Raw genomic sequence first — 26,370 nt, forward strand, 5'->3', positions numbered from 1 at the left:
CCATGGCTCGCTCTGTAACTCTGCCTTTCAAATAAATGCGTCTTAAAAAGGAAAAGCACGTAAGCCCGGGGTGTCCGTGAGCCACGCTCCCCTCGGCAGGTCTGGATCAGCCAGGAGTGGCACCTAGCTTCAGCCCTCAGGATGCCCGCTGGCGAGAGCCACGGCACACACGCTCCCGTGAAGGCCCTGGCATGTGAACTGAGTGCCAAGGGCAGGTTCAGAAAGAAGCAAGCTGCGGCTTCAAACCGCCAGGATTGCATGCACTCAGAGTTCGCGCTGGGCCGTGGCACAGACAGCCCGTGGCCTGGCGGAATGGCAGAGGCGTTCCAAGTGGCCCTGCAGGTGGCTCTTGTCCTGAGTGCTGTGGGGAGGGGGCTGCAAGTGTCCTGTTTTACAGGTAGGAAGACAGAGGCACAGGGAAGCATGCAGGAGTCCTTGCCCCGGTGCTGCCTGTTACCTGCAGGAGTGTGTGTGTCCTGGGACAGCTCCGACGCAGGGCTTGCGGCCCCCACGGGGTGAGAGCCCATCCTGGACCCGGGAGTGAGTGCGCCCTGGACCACAGGCGGAAGGACCCCCAGGAGGTGCAGGAGTCAGCCCCAGTTCTGTTTGGACTCAGCGACTCATCCGGGACAGTGGAGTCCAGACCTGCGGCTGTGGTCAGCCGGCACGACACAGGAGCAGGACCAGCAGCTTCTCTGAGGCGCTGGGATGGGCGTGGCGGGGCGGGGGAGGGGATTCATCCCTGCTGAAGGGCGGGGTGGGCCAGCTGGCTTCTGCTGTGGCTGATGGGGTGATGGAGAGGGGCACGGACGGCTGACAGGGGCAGGAGAGCTGCCCTGAAGCCAGGAGCCTCTTCCGGGTCTCCCACATGGGTGCGGGGTCCTAGGGCTTTGGGCCGTCCTTGATTGCTTTTCCAGGTTACAAGCAGGGAGCTGGAAGGGAAGCGGGGCCGCAGGGATTAGAATCGGTGTCCATAGAGGTTTCTGGCGCATACAAGGTGAGGACTTTAGCCACTAGGCTACCACACCGGGCCCATCCTCTTGGTTTTCTAACCACAGCTGCCCACTGACCTGCCTACCTCCTGCCAGAGTTTCCTGGGCACTGTTTTTTGGGAGCAGGTCCGGTGTTCTGAATGAGCCCTTTGTCTGGGTGCAAGTTTTCTGAACTCAGCTGGCCGGACGGGCTGCTGCGTGTGGCATCATTCATTTCAGAGCCGCACAGGCTGCAGACCCCAGGCACCACTTGCTGTCGGCTTCGCTGTAGTTGTTGGAGTGATGCGCAGTGCTCAGCGGCTGACGGCTTGGGGAGGGCCGGGTGAGTGTGGCCTCCGCGGCTCTCAGGCCGCCCCCACTCGGCGTTTGGACCAGGAAGACAGTGTCGAGCGTTCTCGTGTCGGTGTGAGGCATCGAGCTGCAGAACAGGGCAGCGGGGAGCAGAAGTTACGACCACACAGTCATGCCACGTCTCGTTCCTCTTCCCCCAGCACGCGTGAGAACGCAGACTGCAGCGCTGGCCAGGGACCTGTCCCTGTTGCTGCTGCGTCTTCAGCCCCTGGGGCAGTGGGCACCGTGAGCAGGAGGTGAGGGTGCCTCAATGCCCTCTGTGTCCACGCGTGCCCGTGCCGAGGCCCTGACCTGCCCCAGGGCCAGCCCGTCTCCGCCCACACCTGTTCCGTGACACGCGTGGACAGGCGCTGCTGGGAGGCCTGCTAAGGGAGCTGTGTGCGGATGCACCTGCTGTGTTTGATGAGCTGCCCTGGAAGTGGCTCCGCTGTACACAGAGCAAGGGGTGTGCCTGGTGGGCACACAGGTGGCATGGGCCGTGGCCTGCGTGGGGCACCACAGCTGCAGGGGCAGTGGCCACGGGACAGTGCCGGAAGTATCGGAGAAGAGAGAGATGCTGTGCAGTTCCACGCTCTGCCGGGCCGTCTGCGCCCACAGCTGCAAGTGTGCTGGGCGGGCTGGAGTGCTTTACCCTTCAAGTCTTACCGCGAGCTGTGCTGACTGTGGTGGGCTGTGCTTGGCAGGAAACGAAGTTCTGGTTTGGTTTCTTCTGAGAGTTGCTGGTGAGCTGGGCACTTCCCAGTCCGCTTGTGAGCGTCTCTGCCCCTCCGCTGCCCTCCGTTGCCCTCCACTGCCCTGGCAGGACCAGGGGCCGCAGCAGGGGGAGCTGGAGGCTGAGGGAGAGCCAGGTGACTTTCAGCTGAGCCCTTGGGACGTGACGTTTCCTGTCCCTGAGTGTTCTCACGCACACGCAGGACGCAAGTCCACCTGTTTATGGAAAAAAAAAAAAACCCAGAAATGAGCTTTTCATTGAATTCCCTTGCCTGCAAGCTTGGGGACGTGCCCTTGTGTGCAAGTGACAGCCTGGCCAGGGACAGTTCCGCTCCACCAGGAGGGCGACTTGGGAAGTGGACGGTGGTGTTGGCAGATGCAGCGTGAGCGTTCCCAGGGCGTTCACGGGCTCAGCTGGCGGTCAGAAGTGCCCTCCCGGGCCAGGACGCGGTGTGATGCCTGCCCTGCTGGCAGACACGGCACACTCGGGCACGGGGTCTGTTCTCGCAGTTAGGAGAGCGAAGCCCGTGCAGGGGAAGCTAGCGCCATGGCAGGGACCATGTTCTTCCTCAGTTCGGAACGGAGATGCGCTCGGGTTTGCTTGCAGCCCCTCAGATCCCTGTTTACGCTGCTGCCCTCACGGTCCGGGGCTTGCAGCCCTCGCGCACACCCGGAGGAACTCGCCATGCAGTGCCGTGGTGAGGCTGATGGTGACCACGAGAAGCCTGCCCTGATTTCTCCTGTTTCACTCAGATTCCACACTTGGTGAACCAGTTCCTGCGTCCCTTAGTGGTCCTGAACTTCTGGTGAACACGTTGCATGTGGTGTGTGAAACCGGTTGGGAACCCTTCATGGGCGCCATCAAGGAGAAGAGTCAGTGCTGGCAAGTGGGGCCAGGCTTGGCCAAGGAAAGCCGGGCTGGGGTGGGGGTGTCCCTCGTGCTGGCCGGGAGCCTTGGGGTGCATGGGTTGGGGAGGGCTCCTGCGTCGGCCTGGGTGGGCCTGGTGGGTGGGGAGGGGTGAGGGCTGTGCTCGAGCAGAGATGGCTGGGATATGTCGGATGGAGGGGTCCGGAGTTTTCCAGTGGGAAGTTTTGTGGTCCGGACAGATGAGAGCCGGCAAGGGTGTCAGGGCGGGGCCGGGGCGGCCTCCGGGCCGTGACTGCTGAGTCGTTCCCATGGTCAAAGCCGGATCTGGCAGGATGCACATTGAGCTCGCCTGGGAGCCCAGGCTCTGCCCAGCTGGTAGCTGACACGCTGAAAATGGAGAGTGTGTTAGAAGGCTGGCAGGTTAAGCAGGTTGGGTGATGCTTACATGCGATTTTATGAAAATTAAAAAAATAATTCATTATTATTGAAAAGATGCTTAGTGCACTCAAATGCTGGCGTAATGCCCGCGTCCCAGCTGGGGGCCAGGGGCAGCACGCAGCCCTGGCTCCCGCCTCACACGTTCTGCTTTGCAGACCTGGGGCTGGTGGCCATGGCGTGGTGTGTTACCTGTCACCCATGTGGTCGGCCTGAGTGTGTTCCACCTTCAGGGCTCCAGCCCCCGGCTCAGGGCCACTGTGGGCCTCGGGGAGTGGGCTGGCCGGCAACAGTGCGTACTGGCTGTCTCTGTAATAAATAATAAAAAGTACATTCCTTTGAAGAATGCCACTGGTATGGGACTAGGATGCATGTAACGGGGAAATAGCTGATGGAACCCTTTGTTGAACTTCTCTGACAACGGAGCACCCGTCCCTGGGTTTGCTCCTCAGACGCCCACAGCGGCCGGGGTTACTGTGCTGGGGGGCAGGTGCTGCACCCCCGGCTGGGACTCGAACCCCAGCCTGCTGGATGCAAACACGAATGTCTCCATCACCGGGACCGATTCCCGTTGCCAGAGAGAACCAAGAATGTGTGCCAAGGGAATTACAGGACTCCTTTTCATGTGTTAACGTTCAGATAAAGAATTTATAAAGAATTTAAAATTTGTGTTTTAGTAGACATAAACATGTTGTATTTTCACTTTTTCAATTAAAAATTTATTTTCAAAAGTAGCTTCTGAGTAAAACTATTTGAGACCACGAACATAATAAAGCCAATTTATTGGTCAACAAATGCATGTATAATTTAAGCCGTATGAATATGCATGCATGTATATAAAACATTTACATGAAGCTGCAGCTTAAATTGCCAGGGCTCAGCCCGAGGGGCCAGGAGCTGCTCCCGGCCCAGGGTAGGGCGGGCTGTGCTAGGGCAAGAGTTTCACTGTGTTCTTATCAAATCTTTAGGAAAATTATTGATACATTTTAAGTAATGTAGCTAAGACAGCAGTCCTCTTTCTCTTGTTTATTTCTGTTTGTCATTTTAAAATTCAATATTGGGTAAATCTGAAATGATTTGTAGATTACCTAGACAAGCATTTGACAGACTCAGTCTGATCCCCCGCTCCCCGCTCGCCCCCTCCTCCCTTCCCCCCTCCCCTCCCTGCTCGCCCCCTCCTCCCCTGCTGGGCATCCCTTCACTGTGTTTCTTCACTATGGGGCTTGGCCTGAGGTGCCTGGTTGGATCTGCAGAGTGGGACTGCCTGGATTTGTGAGCCTCGGACCTGCGTGGGCTGTCGGGTTGCAGGCCTCCCAGCCAACCCAGGATGAAGGAGGAAACGCAGGCGCAGGTCCTTGCCACCTACACAGCCCCTGTGGTGACCGGGTACGTCAGCCATCCCATGCACCCAGTCATGGTTTGGCGCATGCGGTCGGTGGTGTGGGTTACAGACGGACCGCAGCACTGTGGGTTTTAGGGGGTCCACGGCCCCAGGGCAGCCGGATGGTGGCCAGGCCCCGTGGCCTCCGTGTTTCGGCTGGTGCGTGGCTGGGACATCTGCTGTGCCCTCTGCACTTGGACACTTGGCCCGACTGGGTCCTTCTGGTTTCCTGCTGGGCACAGTGCCTGTGGGGGTTCTTGGCCAGTGGTGGGCTTGTCCTTGTGTGGTGGGCCACCCACTCGTGTGTGTGTATGCGTGTGTGAGACTTCACTGAGTCAGTGGCCTCTGTCGTGTAGGGACAATGGGCTCTGTCCACGTAGGCTTTGGGCCCGTGACCACATGCACTGGGTGTCAGAGCTGAGCCGGCGTCCTGCTTAGCTGCGCTGGGCTGCCCACTCCGCCCTGTTTGCTGTCGCTCTGTACCTCCTCCAGTGGAGGCCGTCTCTGCAGGCTCCCCTAAGGACAGACACTCATGTCCAGGTGCCCACCTAGCTCTGAGGACCCGGATGAGGTAGCTTGTTGGTCTCAGGATCCCGCCGGGTTGGGTGGGGGTGGACGGTGAGGCCAGGGAGGGCATGCGTCCCGGTGCCCTGTGGAGGGCGGGGACTGTGCATGGTCAGGAATGCTGCTCCCCCACCCTGGGTCTGCAGCTGGCAGGGGAGTATCCCGCGGCTTTCCCTGTGGGCACAGAGGGCATGGCCTCGCGGCTCCCCCACCCCACCCCGACAGGTGCAGTGGCAAAGGTCGGTCCAAGTTCTAGGCCCCCCGGAGGCAAAGCCCCAGCTGCATATCAAGTGGAGACATGCTGCTGTTTTCATTTTTAGAAGACATTTATTTTATTTTTATTGGGAAGGCAGATATACAGAGAGGAGGAGAGACGGAGAGGAAGGTCTTCGGTCGATGGTTCACTCCTCAAGTAGCTGTAATGGCTGGAGCCAGGAGCCAGGAGCCTCCTCCAGGTTGCCCATGTGGATGCAGGGTCCTAAGGCTTTGGGCCATCCTCAACTGGTTTCCCAGGACATAAGCAGGGAGCTGGATGGGAAGTGGAGCCTGCCAGGATTGGAACCAGTGTCTGTATGGGTTCCCGTTGTGTTCAAGACAAGGACTTTAGCCACTAGGCTATGGTGTCGGGCCCGTCTGTGTGCATTTGTACATTATGTGCTGTGGGCTGAGTTTAGTTGTCCTTCCAGAACGTGTGTGTTGCCATGACGACCCCCAAGGCAATAGGTGGGCCCTGCCAAGGCAATTAGCTAATGGAGCCGTGTCCTCTTCAGAGAGAACTCGGAGAGCATGGGGTCCCTGCCAGGGTGTGAGGACACAGCAGGAATGGGACCACACAGGAGCCAGGACGATGCTTCCTCCCTGGGCCCTGGCTCTCGCCCCTGCACCCTCCTGCGGTGGCAGGTGTTTCTGTTGGCAAGCCGCCCTGTGTGTGATGTCCTGGCACCCCCTGGGCAGACCTGCTTGGCTCCTGCTTGTGCCTGCAGCACGTGTGTGTGCCGGGCTGGGAGGAGAGAGCATGGAGGGGCCTCACAGGAGACAGCCTCTTCAGGACTCTGCTGAGACTCCGTCCATCTCTCAGACATATATAATATCACAGATTTTGGGAAAAAAAATGGTGATAATGCGTGTGAAGTGTCTGGCCTGTGGTAGGTGTCAGAACAGGGAAGTTTCCTGCACAACTTTGAACAGTCAGCCTCACTTCCTCATCCGTCTCCTCGCCGAGAGCTGTGACAGACTGCCCCAAGCTCGGCTCGGGACGCCGTCAGGGGATTCGCTTTAGACAGTGGCGTGCCGGTGTGGCGTGCTGGTATGGTGGCGGTGTGGCGGTGTGGCGGGTGTGGCGTGCTGGTGTGGTGTCGGTGTGTCAGTGTGGCGTGTCGGTGTGGCGTGTCGGTGTGGTGTGTCGGTGTGGTGTGTCGGTGTGGCGTGTCGGTGTGGTGTGTCGGTGTGGTGTGTCAGTGTGGTGTGTCGGTGTGATGTGCCGGTGTGGCGTGTCAGTGTGGCGTGTCGGTGTGGTGTGTTGGTGTGGCGTGCCGGTGTGGTGTGCCGGTGTGGCGTGTCAGTGTGGTGTGTCAGTGTGGTGGGTGTGGTGTGTCGGTGTGATGTGCCAGTGTGGCATGCCGGTGTGGCGTGTTGGTGTGGCATGTCGGTGTGGTGTGTCGGTGTGACGTTCCGGTGTGGCGTGCCGGTGTGGCGTGTCAGTGTGGTGTGTCGGTGTGGTGGGTGTGGTGTGTCGGTGTGGCGTGTCGGTGTGGCATGTCGGTGTGACGTTCCGGTGTGGCATGTCGGTGTGGTGGGTGTGGCATGTCGGTGTGACGTTCCGGTGTGGCATGTCGGTGTGGCGTGTCAGTGTGACGTGCCGGTGTGGCGTGCTGGTGTGGTGTCGGTGTGGTGGGTGTGGTGTGTCGGTGTGGCATGTCGGTGTGGTGGGTGCTGGTGTGGCGTGCCGGTGTGGTGGGTGTGGCATCGGTGTGGTGTCGGTGTGGTGGGTGTGGTGTGTCAGTGTGGCGTGCCTGTGTGGCGTGTCGGTGTGGCGTGTCGGTGTGGTATGTCATGCCGGTGTGGCGTGCTGGTGTGGCATGCCGGTGTGGTGTCAGTGTGGTGTGTCAGTGTGGCATGTCGGTGTGGCGTGTCGGTGTGGTGTTGGTGTGGTGGGTGTGGCGTGTTGGTGTGGTGTGTCGTGCCGGTGTGTCGTGCTGGTGTGGCATGTCGGTGTGGTGTGTCGGTGTGGTGTGTCAGTGTGGCGTGCCGGTGTGGTGTCGGTGTGGTGGGTGTGGTGTGCCGGTGTGGCGTGTCGGTGTGGTGTGTCAGTGTGGTGTGCCGTGTGGCGTGTCAGTTCCAAGCTGAGGCCTGAGGGGCCACAATGGTCTCTTGGGTCATTGTCCTGCAGAAGCTGCTCCAGCCAGCCTCCTGGTCTCCACGGAGATGGAGGGAGACGTGGAGCACGCTGCTTGGCCACTCCACTCCTGCTGCTTGGGGAAGAACCACCCAGCTGAGCCCAGCTCGGTCCAGGAGCTCTGCCACCATGGTTGAGCCGAGCCGTGGGGACACCCTACCACGTGTGGCTGAGCCCAGCCGTGGGGACACCCTACCGCGTGTGGCAGGACCAGCCGTGGGGTCGCCCTACCGCGTGTGGCAGGACCAGCCGTGGGGTCGCCCTACCGCATGTGGCTGAGCTGAGCCGTGGGGTCGCCCCTCCACCTGCAGACGCCTGAGCGTGCGGGCTTGCTGGGCTCTGGGACCCGAGGTGGCCTCCGCCTTCCCCTTGATCGTCCCCTTCACCCTTCAGTCGTTGCTATCTGAGCCGCCCTCTGTCCTCGGCTACAGCTGCTAGCCCCACCCTGGTGGTCGTTGACCCTGGCAAGGGGGCCCTGGTCACGGAGACTGAGCCTCACCCCGCTTCTCGGGCCCCCGGCAGGAAGTAGGGCTCACTTGGCATCTGCTGAGTCAGCGAGCCTTGCACCCCGGCGACTCGCCCTCCCTTCTGATTTAATTATTGATTGATTCCGTCTACACGGCAGAGGTCTCTGCGAAATGCAATTACTTCCTTGTCCCCGTGCATTTTGATTGTCTAATGACTCCTGCAACGGGAGCCAAGCCTCCATCCTGCTTTTAATTAAACTAATCTGTTAGACGGGGAGCCAGCCGGCCTCCCTGTGGGCCAGCCGCAGCATGGCTGGGCAGGAGAGCACGCGTGCTCCCTGGACGCAAGCCTGCAGGCCCTGGGTGGCAATGAGCGGTGCTGAGTTCTGGAACTGAGACCTTTGTGCTCGCAGCGAGCCTGGTCGGTGTGGTGGTCCTGCCTGTTCGCCTTCGCTTTGGAAGCAGAGTCATCTGTCACCTTCTGCGTGAACAGTTCTGGGGGCTCACAGTGGGTGCCCGTCAGGTGGCACTGGGCACGGAGCAGAACCAGGCCAGGTGCAGGGCTCGGGTCGATGGTGGTGGTTCCGCGTCATGAGGAAGCTGCTGTGCCCTGGGCGACGGCTTCTCTGGGACGCAGGGGTCTCTGGGTCTCTGAGCCCGGCCTTGGCGTGCAGGCTGCACGGGTCAGTGTCTCTCAGATTCCGGGAGGGTGTGGCAGCGTGTGTCACAGGGGCTGACCTGGCAGGCTGGCCCAGATCCGAGGTGTTATTTCAGTGACTGAGGCAGCAGGCCATGCAGTGTTGCTCATCCGAGGACGGAAGCCGAGCTGACTGCCCCAGGACTCGGACGTGCCTCTGGGTTTTACAGATCTTCAGACTTGGGAATCTGAGGGCAGTGTCCCATTCAGTCAGCCATGCCACCTGTTCGTGTGAGTGGGTGCCGGGTGACAGTCGCAAGCAGGGCCGAGCTGATCCAGAGAACCCAGCCCTCGTGTCTGCGTGTCGCGCTGTAGCCGCGTACGTGTTGCGTCTCTCCTGCCTGGCCTGCTTCTGCTCGGGGCTCCTCCTGGCTGCCGTGGTGGCATGGGCCCCTTGCGAGGCCAGGGCTGCTCTGTGGTGTCTGTCCTTCAAGGGCCGATGGAGGCTTGCGTGGTGTCCCTTGGCTGTCGCGAGGGACATGTGAAAGTGGGCGTGCAGGGTGGGGTGGGCCGCACTTGGGCAGCCTTTCCTTTGGGTGGTGCCCAGCGGCGTTGGAGCTCAGCATGGGGCCAGGCAGGGGTGTTGTCACTCACCAGCCCCTCTCTGCCCTCCGCTCCCTCTGGTGTGTATGCGCGGGAGTGGGCTGGGGTGGTGGAGGCCGCAGGACTCAGTGAGCCATGCTTGCTTCGAGACACCTACTTCTCAGAAGGAAACCCCGGAGGGCTGAAGGAGGCGGGGGCCTGTCCTCACTGACCTGGGAAGAACTGAGTTTTGAAACCCAGTTGAGCACTGCCATTGTGGTGCAGCAGATAAGATCAACACCTGTGTCCCTGGCATCCCGTGTGGGCGCCGGTTAGTGTCCGGCTGCTCCACTGATCCAGCTGCCTGCTAACGTACTTGGGAAAGCAGAGGACGGCCGTGTCCTTGGGCCCTGCGCCCCCGTGGGAAGCCCAGCTGAGGTGTTTGGTTCCTGGCTGCTGCGTGGCTCAGCCCTGGTTGCTTGTCACCATTGGGTTTTGAACCAGAGGATGGAAGAGCTCGCTCCCTCTCACTTTCTTTCTCTCTCTCCATCACTCTCTGTAACTCTGCCTTTCAAATAAATGAAGCCGGGTTGATGTGCTGGGCAGCGAACACGAACGTTTACATGTTCCTGGTGGTGGGGCTGGTGGCCGCGGTGGGCAGGAGCTATCTTAGCCTGTTGGTGAGACGAGGATTGAATCATCGGAGCTTTGTGAGTGAGTAGATGTGTGTCCCCATTAAAACTCAGCATAAGCATATATTCTTTGATCTAGAATCTGTCTCCTCTAGTCCCCAGATCCCAAAGTAGTGGCTGGAATCTGCAGAGTCATGTTTCATAGGACAGTAACCTCAGAGTCCCTTCTAGTCCCAGAGTATTGGGGTACCTGACGCTGCGCATGGGGGGCAGGTGCACAGGTTAGCACGGATGCCATGGAATGGACCGACCTGGGCGAGAAGGGTTAACGTCCGTCTTCTCCCTTGTGCAGTGGAGGTTGGTCCAGGCTCCCTCCCTTCCTCTCTCCCTCCATCCCTCCCTCCCTCCCTCCTCCCTTCCTCTCTCCCTCCATCCCTCCTCCCTCCCTCCCTCCTTCCCGCCCTCCCCTCCCTCCCCCTCCCTCCTGGGACACTGATGTCCGGCAGGAAGTTGCCTGTGGAGAGGTGGTAGCTGTGGGGGCTGGGCTTTAGGCAGGACCCCTCCCTGTGCGGGGTCATCTTTACAGAGCCACCTGCTGCTGTTGGGTCAGCAGGCCACCCGCAGGAGCACACAGGGCCATGTGAAAACCCAGAGTCTAGCCTGGGCTCTGCCACCAACTCCCTGGTGACCCTGGTGGTCCTGGCTGGGCAAGGACCCCACCTGCCCGAATGCTCGTTTGTCTCTGGTGGTCAGCCCGGTCCTGTTTGGCTGAGGTGACACACGCCCTGCTTGTCCTGCTCGCGAGGGGCCTCCACCGAGGGGCGGTGATGTGGCTGCTGGGGGGAAGGGAGACAGCGGCCCCAGCGGTGGCCCTCAGTGCTTTCTCAGGGAACAGCTGCCCAGATCTCACCTGGCCAAGCCCAGTGTCACAGGCAGAGGACGCACCGGGCGTGGGGTTGGCCCAAGTGTGTGCTGTGGGACTGTGGGCGCCTGAGTGGGACGGCAGTGTGGTGGGCTTCCTGCTCCGCAGCCATGCGCACGGTACAATCCCTCCTGCCCGCCTTCCCTGCGCTTTGGGGTCAAGGCACGTTTTTGCCAGATCTGTGAGTCTCCTGTTAATGAGGACCAGATACACCTTTGAAGAAGTAAATGAGGACCCGAACTTCTGCATTCTGGGCCTCAGGAGCCTGGAACGTGACCAGCAGCTCTCACTTGCCTGGGGCCTGGCTGCCGGGTGCTCGGCGGGCGATGCAGATGTGTCCTCTCGGTGCAGAGGGCCCCGTGGCAGCCATGAGGCCCTCATAAGAGGGAGGCAGGTGGCCTGGGCAGAGGTTGAAAGCCTTGTGGTCTTAAGCTGGCCGTGTCCAGGAGCTGGCTTCAGATGGGCCCCTGCTTGGGGCTGGCTGGGGGAGACCTGGCCCCAGAGGGTGCTCCCAGTTGTTCTGGCCTTGGCTACCGCTACCTGCTGACACCTGCACTCACTCAGGCCTCCTACACGGTGTCACATGGTGGCCTGGCTGTCCTGCATGGTGTCACATGGTGGCCTGGCTGTCCTGTGCGTGTCTGCCACATGGTGGCCTGGCTGTCCTGTGCGTGTCTGCCACATGGTGGCCTGGCTGTCCTGCATGGTGTCACATGGTGGCCTGGTTGTCCTGCACGTGTCTGCCACATGGTGGCCTGGCTGTCCTGTGCGTGTCTGCCACATGGTGGCCTGGCTGTCCTGTGCGTGTCTGCCACATGGTGGCCTGGCTGTCCTGTGCATGTCTGCCACATGGTGGCCTGGCTGTCCTGTGCGTGTCTGCCACATGGTGGCCTGGCTGTCCTGCACGGTGCCACATGGTGGCCTGGCTGTCCTGCACGTGTCTGTCACATGGTGGCCTGGCTGTCCTGTGCGTGTCTGCCACATGGTGGCCTGGCTGTCCTGCATGGTGTCACATGGTGGCCTGGTTGTCCTGCACGTGTCTGCCACATGGTGGCCTGGTTGTCCTGCACGTGTCTGCCACATGGTGGCCTGGCTGTCCTGTGCGTGTCTGCCACATGGTGGCCTGGCTGTCCTGCATGGTGGCACATGGTGGCCTGGCTGTCCTGCACGTGTCTGCCACATGGTGGCCTGGCTGTCCTGCACGGTGTCTGCCACATGGTGGCCTGGCTGTCCTGTGTGTGTCTGCCACATGGTGGCCTGGCTGTCCTGTGCGTGTCTGTCACATGGTGGCCTGGCTGTCCTGTGTGTGTCTGTCACATGGTGGCCTGGCTGTCCTGCACGGTGGCACATGGTGGCCTGGCTGTCCTGCACGGTGGCACATGGTGGCCTGGCTGTCCTGTGCGTGTCTGTCACATGGTGGCCTGGCTGTCCTGTGTGTGTCTGTCACATGGTGGCCTGGCTGTCCTGCACGGTGGCACATGGTGGCCTGGCTGTCCTGTGCGTGTCTGCCATTTATTCTGGACTCCCTGCACCCAGTAGGGCCCTGTGAGCCTCTCAGGTGGGGGGCTGACTCTATTTCTCGGGTCTCGTTTGACACCAGGCATCACCAATTCAGGAAGCCCTCTGTGGTTGCTCCCAGAGCTGGCTGAGGGGCTCCTGGAGCCCTGAGTGCCCCTTGGAGTCACGTGTGGCCGTGAGTCCTCCCCGCTTCCCTATCCTGGGTTCACAGAGTGCCCACTCTCCTGGGCCTGGGCACAGGTGCCAGCTGTGTTCACTGGGTTATGCCTCCACCACCTGGCACACGGCTAGCTTGAGTCTGCTGCAGCCAGGTACCGACCTGTGTCTGGATGCAAGGAGATTGGGCACATCCTCGCCAGGGGTGGCCCAGTGGCTGCTGTCCACGCGGCCACTGCTGGGCTCCTGTGTGTGGCACTGGAGACCTGATGTCTGCAGGGGCTGCCATCTTGTCAGTGTGCCCAGCTGTGAGGTGCCCCATGCTGATTGCTGCTAGAGGCTGGGGGTTGACAGAACCTGCCAGCCTTGGTTGGAGTGTCTGCCAAGGTGTGAACAAGCTCCCCTAACGGGCGGGGTGGGGGAGCGCTGCATCTGTGGGGGCTGCGAGCCTGGGTGGCCGTCTTGTGGAAGGCAACAAGCGAAGGGCAGGGCTTGGCTCACCCGACTGGAGCCACAACGGCCGTGACTAGCCATTCCGCCGTAGTCCACTCTCCTGCCCAGGTTTGAATTCGACTTTGAGTCACTGCTGGGGGTTGGTTTGCATGACTGTGTTTGGCTGAGGCACAGCCTCACAGGCAGTGCCAGCTTAGACCCCTTCATGGGATGCCAGAACCACGGTCAGTGGCTGGGCTCCCATTCCAGCCACATGGCGTGCAGTGCCCACGCCTGGAAACAGCCTTGGAGGTGGGTCCTGGGCAGGCCATGGCACCTGCTGTCCCAGTGGGGTCCCAGCTGCTGAGCCAGCACGGCTTGCCTCAGTTTCCGCTGGACAACGGGAAGGCCTCTCCTGGCCTGGCTGCAGCTCGGGCCTGGAGGCAGTGGCAGGAAGGACCCTGCCAGAGCTCCTGGGAACAGCCTGAGTGTTCTGGAGGCAGTGTCCTGGGGGCAGCAGGTGGCCTCGCTTGGCGCTGTGGCCTAGCTCCTGAGCCAGCAGGCTGGCTGCCCCTGAACCCCAGGCCCTGCTGCCTTCAGGTTGGGAGCACAGGAGCCAGAGGGGCTTGCTGGCCCGTCTGTCCAGCAAGGGGGTACACCCACAAGGGGAGGGTCCATGGGAGGTATGGAGGACCCCCCTCACAGTCAGGCCAAGGACCTAGTGCCTCTGCCATGCTGGGGCGCCCTGGGGAGCTCTCCACAGCTCACTCCCAGCCCTTTGTTAGCATGGAGACTCCGAGCTCCTGGCGTATCTGCCTGCCAGGGCTGCTCTGGGAGGCTGGGGTGCCTGTCGCTAAGCCCCTGCACCTCAAGTTTGCTGAGAATTCCGCTCCTTCCATGGCCTGTTCTGGGTGCTGGGACCTGGAGAGGGAAGTCGCACAGTGGTCGTGGGGGTCAGCGACAGGAGTGGGAGTATGGGGATGGCAGACGCGACACGCGCAGGTCCTCGAGCCCTCGGCCAGACAAAGCCCACCGGCTGCAGCACACGGCCTGGGCACAGACCACTTGGCTGGCAGCCCCCAAGAGGCGCGGCCAGTCTCTGACAGCTCTGAACTGCCCGTTGGGACTCTGCTTCTGTCCCCAGCTGCCGTGGGACTCAGTCTGCACTGCGCAGCCAGCACCTGAAGACTGTCTAGGGGCGGATGGTCCTTAGGGACCTGGCTCTGATGGCTTACAGCTGCCTTCCCCCCCACCCCCAGCGGGTCGTCCCTAGGGGCCTGGCTCTGATGGCTTACAGGTGGGCCGCTTCCCCCCCTTACAGGTGGGCCCCCAGGCCCTCCCACTCGTTGTGCACCTGTGCGTCCCCTGGGACCAGGGCCCGAGGGTGAGGTGGCCACAGTTCCTGAGGCCTGAGGGAGCCCCCCCTCTCAGGATCCACCCATGGGATGGTGCTTCCTGACCCGCCCTTGACCCTGTGAACCTGCAGGGGGAGGACTGTCCAGGAGTGAGGTGCAGTGCCTGTTAGGCCTGGGGAGTGCTGCACGCTCCCCGCTCCCCGGCTGCCTTCAGCTTCCTCATCCCCATGGCCCCAGGGGAGCTGGTCGGGACCCCCGCCTTTCCTTGGACCTGCTGGACACTGGGCTGGCCGGGACCCCCTCTTTCCTTGGACCTGCCGGACACTGGGCTGGGCGGCTTGCTTTGTTTTCTCTGTTGAAGTCGCTTTGCAGTCTTGGTGCCAAGAGCTCATCCAGCGCTGACCGAATGTCCCCTCTCGGCTTCAGGACGGTCAAGCGAGCAAGGAGTGGACAGCCGGAGTCTGCCTGGGAGGCCTTTGCTGGGGTCATTAAGACGGAGGCTGCGTCTGTTGAGTTAATTCATGCACCGGTTTGCCCGGCTGAGACGTGGCTTCAAGTCTGTACGTGTCCCTGTGGCCGTCAGAGTCTGGGTGACGGTGCGTCCGCGCCAGGTGGGAAAGGCTGGTGGCGCGTGTGTGTTCAGTAAACACCCGTGGTCGCCATTTGGAGTCTGAAAAACACTCCCAAGGTCGTTTGTAGGGCCGGACCCAGAGCAGTGCATCCCAAAGCTGCAGCAAGATGCACGAGCCGTGTTTACTCATCACACGGTAATTTGTGAGAGTGAGAAATTAGGGCTCATCTAAATGTCCTGTAATGAGGGAATGATTAAGCAAATTATGCAGCCAAAGATGCTTACAATGAGTTTGTAATGACACAGGGAAGTGCCTCACATACCAACTGTGGAGACGACCCGCGAGCGGTGCCTGCAGGCTGCTCCCGGCAGGCCATCTTGCTGACGTGCTTCTCTGGGGCTGCGCTGCTCTTCTGCAGGGCTGTCCGCTTGGTCCTGAGACACACGCGTGTTGGCGGCTCTCCGTCTCCACGCTCCACAGACGGGCGAGTGCAGAGGAAGGCACGTGGTGAGGAAGAGTGTGGCAGGGTGTCTGTTGGCGCTGGACCCAGCCGAGCAGGTGGCAGCCGGCCCTGGGCGGGGTGGCCTCCAGCATCCTTCCCGCTCAGAGCTCGCCTGGGTGCTGAGACCCGCCGTGGGTGAGCCCGGAAGCCCCTTCCCTCACTCCTGCTTTTATTTGTTTTTGTCACTGTCGGGTCTGCATCTGGGAAATGTAACAGGGCAACCCCCCCCCCGCCAGGGGCCCTCCCCCTCGGAATGTTCTAGTATGTGCTGGCCCCTTCCTCATCCTGCGCCTCCCTCGCTGCCTCTGCTCTGGCCTCTGGCTTTGTGGGGCTGGGGGCAAGTGTGTTAACCCAGGCCCACGCACCGAATGTCTAAATATTTACAAGTTGTAAATCAAGTTAATGAACTGTTAAAAAGTGCTCCAGCCTCCTGCTTTGACTCACATACCTTCACAATAACAAGGCAGAAAAATGTGTAAAATTATGGGTTATTTCCTGATAACTGAAAGCTGGCGAAATATGGGCGCAAACTGAATTTAATTATTACTGCACGGGCCTCGGTGTTGGGTTGATGAGCCAATAACATTTGGAAGGGGAAGACGGACGCGTGCAGACCGACCCGTGGCTGTATGCTTATTCTACACAATTTACTGTTCTTGCCTTCCTCTCAGCGCCATCACTAATTATGTTATTATAATTAAAATTTTCACATAATTTGCATTTTATTGACAATAATGACAAATTAGACACGCTTCCTCGAGTTACGTAGTTCCCCAATAGTTTTCAAAACTCGAATTCGATTTGGAGCTGCTTGGCTCTGCAGGGGCTGTGGCAGCTGGGGTTGTCAATAAAATTCTTAGAGGAATAAATTGATTTGGAAACCAGCCAGCGTCTCTGAAATTTTACTTACAATGTTTAAGCATTGTAATGCAGGAGTACATTGTACTTGATCGCCAGCTCGGGGAAAAATCATAAAATATTCATACTTTCATATCAAACCACCAGGACTTACTGTGGAATTTTGCTGGGTGCCATTGTGGAAGGCCCTTGAACTTGGTTCTGTGTCCACCAGCTGGCACCTGCTGCCACACAGATCCAGGTGAGGAAGGAGCGAGGGTCACCCCGCAGGGCAAGGGCTTGCGCATGTGGCTGTCACACACGCCTGCCCTCAAGACCGGGGGGCTGTGTCCCTGCGCAGGTGAGAGAACAGGCTGGTGTCGGGGTCAGGGTGGGACAGGAGACACCGTAGGACCACACCCCGCTGTCGGGGGATGGCTGTGCCCAGGACCGGGGCGGGGACTGTGGGCTAGGCTGGTGTGAGAGGGAGCCTGTGGGACCGGAAGGAACGGCTTTCGTGTGCATTGCCAGTGTCTGGGCACTAAAGGGCCAACCCCACAGCAGGCACCCTTCTCATCTGCCCTGGGCTCCCTGGTGGCTCCTCTGGGCCTTCGTCCAGGGTATAGCTGAGGGGACAGAGCCTGCGGCTGGCCAGGTGGGAGGGTCCCCATGTGTCCCAGCATCCCTGAGGGTACAGAGCCTGCGGTTGGCTGGGTGTGAGGGTCCCCATGTGTCCCAGCATCCCTGAGGGTACAGAGCCTGTGGGCTGGCTGGGTGGGAGGGTCCCTGTGTGTCCCAGCATCCCTGAGGGTACAGAGCCTGTGGCTGGCCAGGTGGGAGGGTCCCCATGTGTCCCAGTGTCCCTGTGGGGACAGAGCCTGCAGCTGGCTGGGTGGGAGGGTCCCTGTGTGTCCCAGCGTCCCTGTGCGGACAGAGCCTGCGGCTGGCTGGGTGGGAGGGTCCCCATGTGTCCCAGTGTCCCTGCGGGGACAGAGCTGCCTGTGGCTGGCTGGCTGTCCGGGAGAGTTTCTGTGTATCCCAGTGTCCCTGTCGGACAGAGCAGCCAGGGATACAGCTAGCTGGCCGGTGTGGGGGGGTGGTTTCCCATGTGACCCAGCATCCTCAGGGTTTGCTGGGGTCCCTCTTGAGGGAGTTGGGCAGGCGAGTGGTGTCCCGCTGGGGGCACCTGCAGGTGGCCCGTGTCTCCATGGCTGGGTTTGTGTGCCGGGTCACAGCAGAGCACACTTGCAAAGGGCCAGGTATCCTGTTGTAGCTAGGTGGTGCCATCGTCTTGCCACTGTCCAGGGTGGTTCCTTTCTCTTGGCCCTTTATTTTTGTGGCTCCCCCTCTCCTGCACCCCCCTAGCTCCCTGAGGAGTTGGCTTTTTTGTGAGTGGCAGGATGTTGCTGTGTCCTGACTGAGCCTTCCCAGATGAGGAGTGCTGGCTGGGGTGGGAAGGCTTGGCCTGCTGTGGGCCAGGCTCCAGGGGTGCAGCCCCAGGGACAGGCTGTTTTCACCTGCTGAGCAGGGCGCAGGGGTGTGGGGGGCAGGGCGGAGGGGAGCATTCTGTTTGTCCCTGGGCGGCCTTCCTGTCTGGGAAGTGGCCATGATCTCTGCTTGGTTCTTGTTTCCCCAGATGCTCTGACCGTTCCCTGGGAGCCGCGTCCCTCCGGGGAGACTGACGGGGCAGGTGCAGGGGCAGGTGCAGGTGCAGGTGCAGCCTGGGCTGGAGACGGCAGCGGGAGAGTGGACAGGGGCTCCCGTGCACAGAGGTGGCCTCACTGCTCAGGGTGGCCATCGCAGCCACCAAAGAGTGGCCACTGCACACTGGCATGCCTGCACTCCTCTGCCAATACACCATTCACCATTTTCTAGAACATTCCGAGCCCTGAGAATGGGGAGAACGTCCCCTCTGTGGGCCGTGGTTTTGGAAGGACAGTAGTTCTGCAAGGGCAGGCAGCAGCCGGCAGGGAAGCCGACAGCTTTCTCACAGGCCACAGAAGGTTCTAAATGCCCGACTGTGGTCCAGCGGGTCCAAATCTTGGGTGCTTGACTGCAACCTTCTATTTGTTCCATGGTTTTCTAACAGCTTCTGCCCATCCGTGGCTCCCCCTCTTGGGTGCTCCCCCTCTTGGGTGCTCCCCCTCTTGGGTGCTCCCCCTCTTGGGTGCTCCCCCTCTTGGGTGCTCTCCCTCTTGGTGCTCCCCCTCTTGGGTGCTCCCCCTCTTGGGTGCTCTCCCTCTTGGTGCTCCCCCTCTTGGGTGCTCCCTCTCTTGGGTGCTCCCCCTCTTGGGTGCTCCCCCTCTTGGGTGCTCCCCCTCTTGGGTGCTCCCTCTCTTGGGTGCTCCCCCTCTTGGGTGCTCTCCCTCTTGGTGCTCCCCCTCTTGGGTGCTCCCCCTCTTGGGTGCTCCCACTCTTGGGTGCTCCCTCTCTTGGGTGCTCCCTCTCTTGGGTGCTCCTCCTCTTGGGTGCTCCCCCTCTTGGGTGCTCCCTCTCTTGGGTGCTCCCTCTCTTGGGTGCTCCTCCTCTTGGGTGCTCCCCCTCTTGGGTGCTCCCTCTCTTGGGTGCTCCCACTCTTGGGTGCTCCCTCTCTTGGGTGCTGCCCAGCTTCCTCACCATGCGGGGGAGGGGGCGACCTCATGTACTTGCACAACTCTTTGCTCTGTCACTTCCTACAGCGTCCCAGCTCTTATTCTTTTCTTCCAAAAGAAATTGGAACCAGTTTAAGGGAAGCACTTACTCATTAAGAGAACAGCATCAATGTCTGCTCTCAGATCCAATCAGGAGGAGGCAACCAGTGGCACGGGTCTGCTTGGCTCATGGCAGACAGGGTGCAGGACTGTGGCAACCCCAGCGGCTCTGGCAGGGCATGCTGGGGGCGGCTCTGGCAGGGCATCCTGGGGGCCCCACCTGCCGGGCTGATGGGGACCCCCTGCCGCCTTCTGGGGAGAAGGGCAGAATCTCAAAGCCGACACTGGAGATGCAGGTGTGTGCAGTGGCCACAGAATGTCTGACAGCTCGGCCAAGGCCTGTTTGGTGTCGGTGTGTGAATGCAGAGGGCCCACGGTGGACAGAGAGAGAAGCTTCTGTTGCCTCGGTTCAGGGCAGCGAGTGGCCGTTTCTGCTCCTGGAGCCAGGGGTCCCGCTGAGGCACCTGTTCAGCACTGTGGACGGGGCCGCTGCTTTCAGGGCTTTCCTGCAGGGGCACTTGGCTCAGCTTCACAAGGTGCATGTGTCCTTGGCCCTAGGCCCCAGGTGTACCTGCAGTCACCCCCAGCTCTCCGTGAGCTTGGGGCTTGCTTCCATACCTCTTACAGCCTCAGGTCTGTGAACAGGGCTGCCGGGGCCCTGCTCTGGTTCTGGAATGTGCTGGAATGTGTCTCAGTGCGGAAGGAGCATGCCTGGTGCAGGACAGCCACTCGCAGGTTTCTTCCGTACTCTGCAGCTCACCGCCCAGCCTTCCATCCCCAGCGTGGAGGAGCATCTGAGCCCAGAATGGAAGCCCTCCTGCAAAAGATTGCTGATGGGGTTGGAGTTTGGGCCACCCCTGCTCCCTGGGGGCACGTCCAGGTGGGCACATGTGGGAAGGACTGAGCCCAGTGGCAGAGGAAGGGGAGCCCCCGGAAGACCCCTAGCGTGATGAATCCTGGGAGGATACTCCTCGGCCTCCACTCGGCCTGCCCAGCTCATGCCCAGCCTCGGAGGGGCACTGTGAGCTGGCTCTGGGGGAGGCCAGAGGTCCTGGGTGAACTGCTGCCCTCGCTCTGGGCTGGACACGGTCACCAGAGGCTAGGCCTGAGTGCACTCGTGTGTCTGCGTGTGTGTGAAAGGGTGTATGTGTGTGCCTACCTGCTCTATGTCCACTTGTGTCCACTTGTGTCCACTTGTGTCCACTTGTGCCTTCATACATGTGTGTGCTGATACGTGCTATGCCAGTGTGTGTGCAAGGCAGATGCTGTGCTGTGTGTCCATGCGTCCGTGTTCACTTCGGCCCGAGGTCCCCGGGGTGAGCTCAGGTGATGGAGCCCCTGTCATGCAGGCATGGGGCGGGTCCTCTGCTCCCACCCCGCCATGGGGTGTCAGCCGCCCTGCCGGCTCCTCTGGGAGTGTTTTCCCGTGTAACCCGCACAGAGAGCAGGACCTTGGTGTTTGGACAAAGGCTTAGAGAGGGATACGACTGCCCCAGGTGGGAGAGCTGTTTAGTTTGGAATCCATTTCTGTTTGATTTCCAAGTTCAATTTCATAAGCAGCTTTTTGCTTTAGGTGGTGATCAAAGGAAGTGTTTTTTAAAATATATAAATATATATTCTAACCTTACGAGACAGAGTTAACAGACAGGAGTGGGAGCATGGAGGGAGGGAGAGAGAGAGAGGGAGAGAGGGAAGGAGGGAGGGAGAGAGGGAGAGACAGGGAGGGAAGGAGAGAGAGAGAATTAGAATGTTAGAGAGTGAATGAACTTTCCACTTGCTGGCTCGCTCCCCAGAAGGCTGCAGTGACCAAGGCTGGGCCAGGCTGCAGCCAGGAGCCAGGAATTCCGTCTGGGTATTCCATCTGGGCACGGGGGCCGAGAACTTGGGTCTTCCGCTGCTCCCAGGCTTTTCCACAGAGCTGGATCACAAGTGGAACTGCCGGGATTTGAACCAGTCATCATATGGGATGGCAGCATCGTGGCATACGGCTCAACCCCTGCGCCACAATGCGGGCACCTGATGGAGTCTTTTTGAGATAATCTCAAAGCATAATGGACACTCACATTTCTTCAAGTCCCTGACATTCATCCAGTTAAAACCATGCAAGAACATTCCCTCGCCTGGACCGCAGCCTGGACCTGCCCAGGCCGTGCCCCAGTTCTGCCACCTCCCGGCAGTGGGGCACCCGCCTGGCCCCTCACCACTTCTGCCTTGGTGTCTCATCTGCACTTGGACGCAGCGTGGCCTCTGACCCTTAGATCAGCCAGACAAGCCTGTCCTACTCCAGGCGTCCCCACTTGTCCCCGGGACACCCCGCAGAGGCCTCTGGACACAGGCGTCCCAGAACGCAGGCCCGGTGTTTTGCCTGGCCCTGCCCCAACTTCCTGCTTCCTCACGGATGCAAACCAAGTCCCTCCGGTGCTGCTCTCTTTGCCCTGGCTTCCAGGAAGCTCAGAGCTGGCTTTGGGAGCACTCGCGGCTGGCGGTGCTGGGGAAGTTTCTCTTTCCTCACCTGTGACTCCTGGTGTGTTGGAAACGCCTCCGTGAGATGTGTCCCTTGTGGCGGTCAGCCTCAGGCCCCTGCAGACCCTCCTTGCACAGGAAGTGCAGCGGCTGGAGCCCCGTGTGCGCAGCGGCTGGAGCCCCGCAGGGCCAGACGGAGGCCAGGAGGCCGCGGCCTCTGCATGGCCCAGCCTCACCTCCCTCCCGTTCACCTCTGAGTCAGCTCTGGAAGCACCTGAATGAGCGGCACAAAGAACAGACTCCAGGAGCCAGAGCGGACCCAGGAAAGCTGTGATTTCTCAGGCCATTTGTCACGGGGAGTGCAACGCATTAACCAAGTGCCGTAATAAGAAGAGCTACTAAAAAATGATTTATTGACGCGTTAGGCCTGTTAAAACAGGTTAATGTCAATACAATTAACTCCTGAATCAGGGAAATCCTCGTCAGAGGGAATGTTGATAAAGCAGCCTTAAGTGCCACTCCATCCACAGCCTCGGGGCACTTCTAAGGAGTGGTCAGTTACCGGAAAGAGCTGTGCACGCTGCTCCCTCCGGGGTGGGTGAGCGGGGAGCAGTTGGTGGTGCTGGTGAGGGGCCGGCAGGGGCTCGAGGGAGTCCTTGGTGCAGAGCTCAGAGGCCTGTTCCATGCTTGTATCCTTTGGGGGTGCTGGGGGGTCCTGTGGCGCCACCCACTGCCCTGCTCAGCCTCCCAGCGCTCCTGTGATGTGCGGTTGGTGGCAGGCCTCTGAGCCTTGGCTTCAGGAGCCTCACGACTTTGCCAGCCTCTGTTCTGGTGGACTGTCCTGTGCCCCCGTGTTCCCAGGGATCAGGCCCGAGGCTGTGACCTGGGTGGGAGCAGTGGGCATGCGGGGCTTGTCCCAGGGTGGGACAAAGGAGAATGCAGAGATGAGAGCTAGAGCTCCCCCCACCCAGCTCCTGCAACGGAAGCCTGCAACAAGGGCGCTAGCAGCAGGCGTGCCACGGTGCAGCCCTCACGGGTCAGTCCTCCCATGCGACCTCACGGGCAGCGTCGGTGGCAGCAGGCTCCGACTGCCGGAGCAGAAGCGGCTCTGCGTCCCCTCAGGACAGACGCGCGTCCCTGCTCTCCGCCTCTGGGCGGCTCGCTCCGCCGCGCACCAGCCCTTTCCATCACTCATTCGAGGCCCGTAATAGCCTTGCCGGCGCTGTGGCCTCCGTGTGACCGCAGCAGCTATTACCCTGTCACCTTGGACTTGGCAGCCCTCCCATCCCCTCCCAGGCCAGGCCGGGCTCGGGCCGCCTCCTGCCTACTCTGTGAGCTCCCAGACAGCAGCATAGCGGATCCCAGGCTTCTGAGTCGTGGGCCTGGCTGGCCTGTGGAAGGGGTGCAGTGGAAGGGGCGGGTAGGATTGGACAGGCAAGCTGCGAGGTCAGTGCCTGAGGTAGCAGTAGTCTGACCTCTGTCCCCCCCCTTGGGGGTGGAGCTGTCCATCTCTGAGATACCGCCCCCACCCCAGCACAGACTCTGGGCAGCGACACTTAGCTGGGGAAGAAACCAAGGGGCTTGTGGGGGGCTTGGGGCTAGGGTGGTGTGCCACACGCACCAAGGCACATCCGGGAGGGAAGATGTGGCCCTGAGAAGAGTGGCTGGTAATTGGCACTCAGGGCCAGGCAGTGCCCACATTGCCCGAGGGGTCAATGACCCTGCATTGGCAGCATGCTGCCCCCTACCCCCTATTCCCAAAGGCTCACCCTCCTTGGGCCGTGGCAGGCTGGAGACGGTTGGGTCCACCTGCTCGGAACCCTCTGTCCCCAGAGATGGCCCAGACCTGTTGTCATCGTCCCTTCGGCAGCCCACCCCTTGTGGCGGGACCATAGGCTAGGCCGTGCCAGGGTCTGTGCCCAGTCTGTGCCCACAGAGCCCTCTGAGCCAGTACCTGCTGTCATTGTCCCTTCGGCAGCCCACCCCCTTGTGGTGGGACTACAGGCCAGGCCAACCTGGACCCTGGCTCAGAGGGAACGGTGAGCGATGAAGGGGTGAAAAGGCTTGCTGCTGACCCCCCAGTCACAGCCACGGGAGGCCGGGAGCCGCTGAGCAGCGCTGGCCTGAGCGCATCCCTGCCTGAGGCCTTTGGCAGTGGGTTGCTGTCCCAGCTGGGAGGGGTGAGTGTGGGGCAGACCAGGTTGTTATTTCAGCTGGGAGGGGAGCACGCTGAGCTCAGTGAACACACAGGGCATCCTAGCCCACAGTGGGGAGCCGCAGGACCACCTGCTCGACCTGGTGGGCCCCGGAACTGCCCAGCTCCCAGGCAGCTGCCTGCCCAAGGCTGTGTATGGCCCCTCTGTGTCTTCTCCCCCAACTCCCTGTCTCTTCCCTCCGTCCCTGCCCGTTTTCCTCCCTCCCTTTCTCTCCCTTCCTCCCACTGCATGAACTTTGCCGTGTGGTAGGAGTGTCCTGAGCGCTACACGGAGGGTGCATGGGGGTCGCTGCAGGCAGGGGAAGGTAGGTGAGGGGGAGGTGGGTTGTGTCAGCTGCCCCTGTGGGGAGTGTTCCAGAAGAGGCCTGAGCAATGGCAGGTCCAAGCAGGACATGCAGCTGGAGGAGAAGGGGCAGGAGGGCAGGGAGCCTGCCGCCCCTAGGAGCCACAGGGAGGCTCGCTGTGTGCAGGAAGGCGGGCCCATCACCTTGGGAGTGCCTGCCGCCCCACTGGGACCCAGGGGGCAGGAGTGGCTTCTGTCTTAGAGTGAGGCCCTGGGGCTCAGGCAGGTGCAGCACCTGGTCAGGCACACTGCTCTGAGCTGGGGTCATGGAGCTCGGCCTCCCCTTGTGGAGGATCAGCCCTGGTGCTCCGTGGAGGCTGGGCACGTGGGGCAGCATGGGACAGCGTGGCGCGTGCCGGTGTGGAGGCAGTGGAGGCTCCTTGCTCCCCGCCGTGCTGGCAGTGCCTCCGCAGGGTGCGCCTGTGTTTGCTCTGCTGAGAGCCAGATGTGTCTGTTCCCTGGCCTCCCCCCGCGTTGGCAGCTGCAGTTGGTGCGGCTCTGTTTAGGGCTTCATATTTCAGTAGGCACAAATATGGTCTGTACATGCTGATGAGCAGCCTCCATCTGCTGCACCCTGGCGTGAGACTCCAGAAGCTTTCCGGGGGCGGGGGGAGGTGCCTCAGTGATTCCCCACCCCCGTCCTGGCCCGGGCTTTCCTGACCAGAAGTGGGAGGCCACAGGTGGCCTTCGAGATGGCCTTCAGCTCAGCTGCTCTCCGGGAGCGTGGCTGTGTGTGCGTGTGTGGTGTGTGTGCATGTGTGGTGTGTGTGCGTGTGTGTGCATGTGTGTGCGTGTGTGCACGTGTGCACGCGTGTGCGCGTGTGCATGTGTGGTGTGTGTGCGTGTGTGCGAGCGTGTGTGCACGCAGTCACATGCATGCTGCAGGATGTAGCACGAACAGAGCTTCCTCCCCAGGGACCTCACGGTGCCGCTCTCTGGGAGATCTCCGTGCAAGGATCCCCCTCCCGTCTGGTCACCGAGCGTCTGACGTTGACAATTCACCGCTTAGCTCAGTTCATCCGGGCCAGGCACCCTCACTGCTACCCCAGTCAGGGACCAATTCATTTCACCCGTCCAGCCTTCTGGTCCTCTCTTCATGCCTCCGCCAATCAATACATGCTTCTGTCCATCCATCCGCCCACACACTCACCCACCCCCTGTCTGCCCATCCTCCCGCCTACCTGTGTCTGTTCACCTGTCCATTTTCTACCTGTCTGTGCGTGCATGTGTTGTGCCCATTTCCTTCCCCTCTTGTCACCCAGCACAAGCATGGTAAGAACCTGGGCCTAGGACCGGAATGGTCGGGGTTAGGGTCCCAGCTGGGCCTGTGAGTTGGGGCCTCCATGGCTGCAGTGAGGGCGGGTGGCCAAGCTGGCCACCTGGTGACAGCACATGGTCTGTGGTCTTCCTGGCTGCACTGCCCAACCACTTCACGCCCTTGGCTGCCCAGGCAGCCCTGGACCTGTGACCCCCTACCAGTGTTCTTCCTGGATCCCCTGCTGGGCCAGGCTGTGTGCTGGCTTCCACTGCTCATGACCAGGCTCCTGTCAGGAGGACTGTTCTGGAATAGCCACGGATGCCTCCGGTGTGGGAGGAAGCTGTGTACCAGGTTCTGGGGGAGATGCTACAGAGGCAGATGTAGGTGGTGAGGGGAAGCAGGGTGCAAGACATCTGGAGGAGCTGCGGGCACAGCACAGGGAGGGCACAGGACAGGGAGGGCACAGGACAGGCTCAGCCGACAGAGGGCACAGCACAGGGCGGGCACAGCACCGGGAGGGCACAGCACCGGGAGGGCACAGCACAGCTCAGGCTCAGCCGAGGGAGGGCACAGCACCGGGAGGCCTCAGCCGACAGAGGGCACAGCACAAGGAGGGCACAGGACAGGGAGGGCACAGGACAGGCTCAGCCGACAGAGGGCACAGCACAGGGCGGGCACAGCACCGGGAGGGCACAGCACAGGCTCAGCAGACAGAGGGCACAGCACAGGGCGGGCACAGCACAGGCTCAGCCGACAGAGGGCACAGCACAGGGCGGGCACAGCACCGGGAGGGCACAGGACAGGGAGGGCACAGGACAGGCTCAGCCGACAGAGGGCACAGCAGAGGGCGGGCACAGCACAGGCTCAGCCGACAGAGGGCACAGCACAGGGCGGGCACAGCACCGGGAGGGCACAGCACAGGCTCAGCAGACAGAGGGCACAGCACCGGGAGGGCACAGCACAGCTCAGGCTCAGCCGAGGGAGGGCACAGCACCGGGAGGGCACAGCACAGGCTCAGCAGACAGAGGGCACAGCACCGGGAGGGCACAGCACAGGCTCAGCCGACAGAGGGCACAGCACAGGGAGGGCACA

Source organism: Ochotona curzoniae, unplaced genomic scaffold (genome assembly GCF_017591425.1).
Source record: "Ochotona curzoniae isolate NIBS_2020 unplaced genomic scaffold, NIBS_Ocur_1.0 contig_1014, whole genome shotgun sequence".
Lineage (NCBI taxonomy): Eukaryota > Metazoa > Chordata > Mammalia > Lagomorpha > Ochotonidae > Ochotona > Ochotona curzoniae.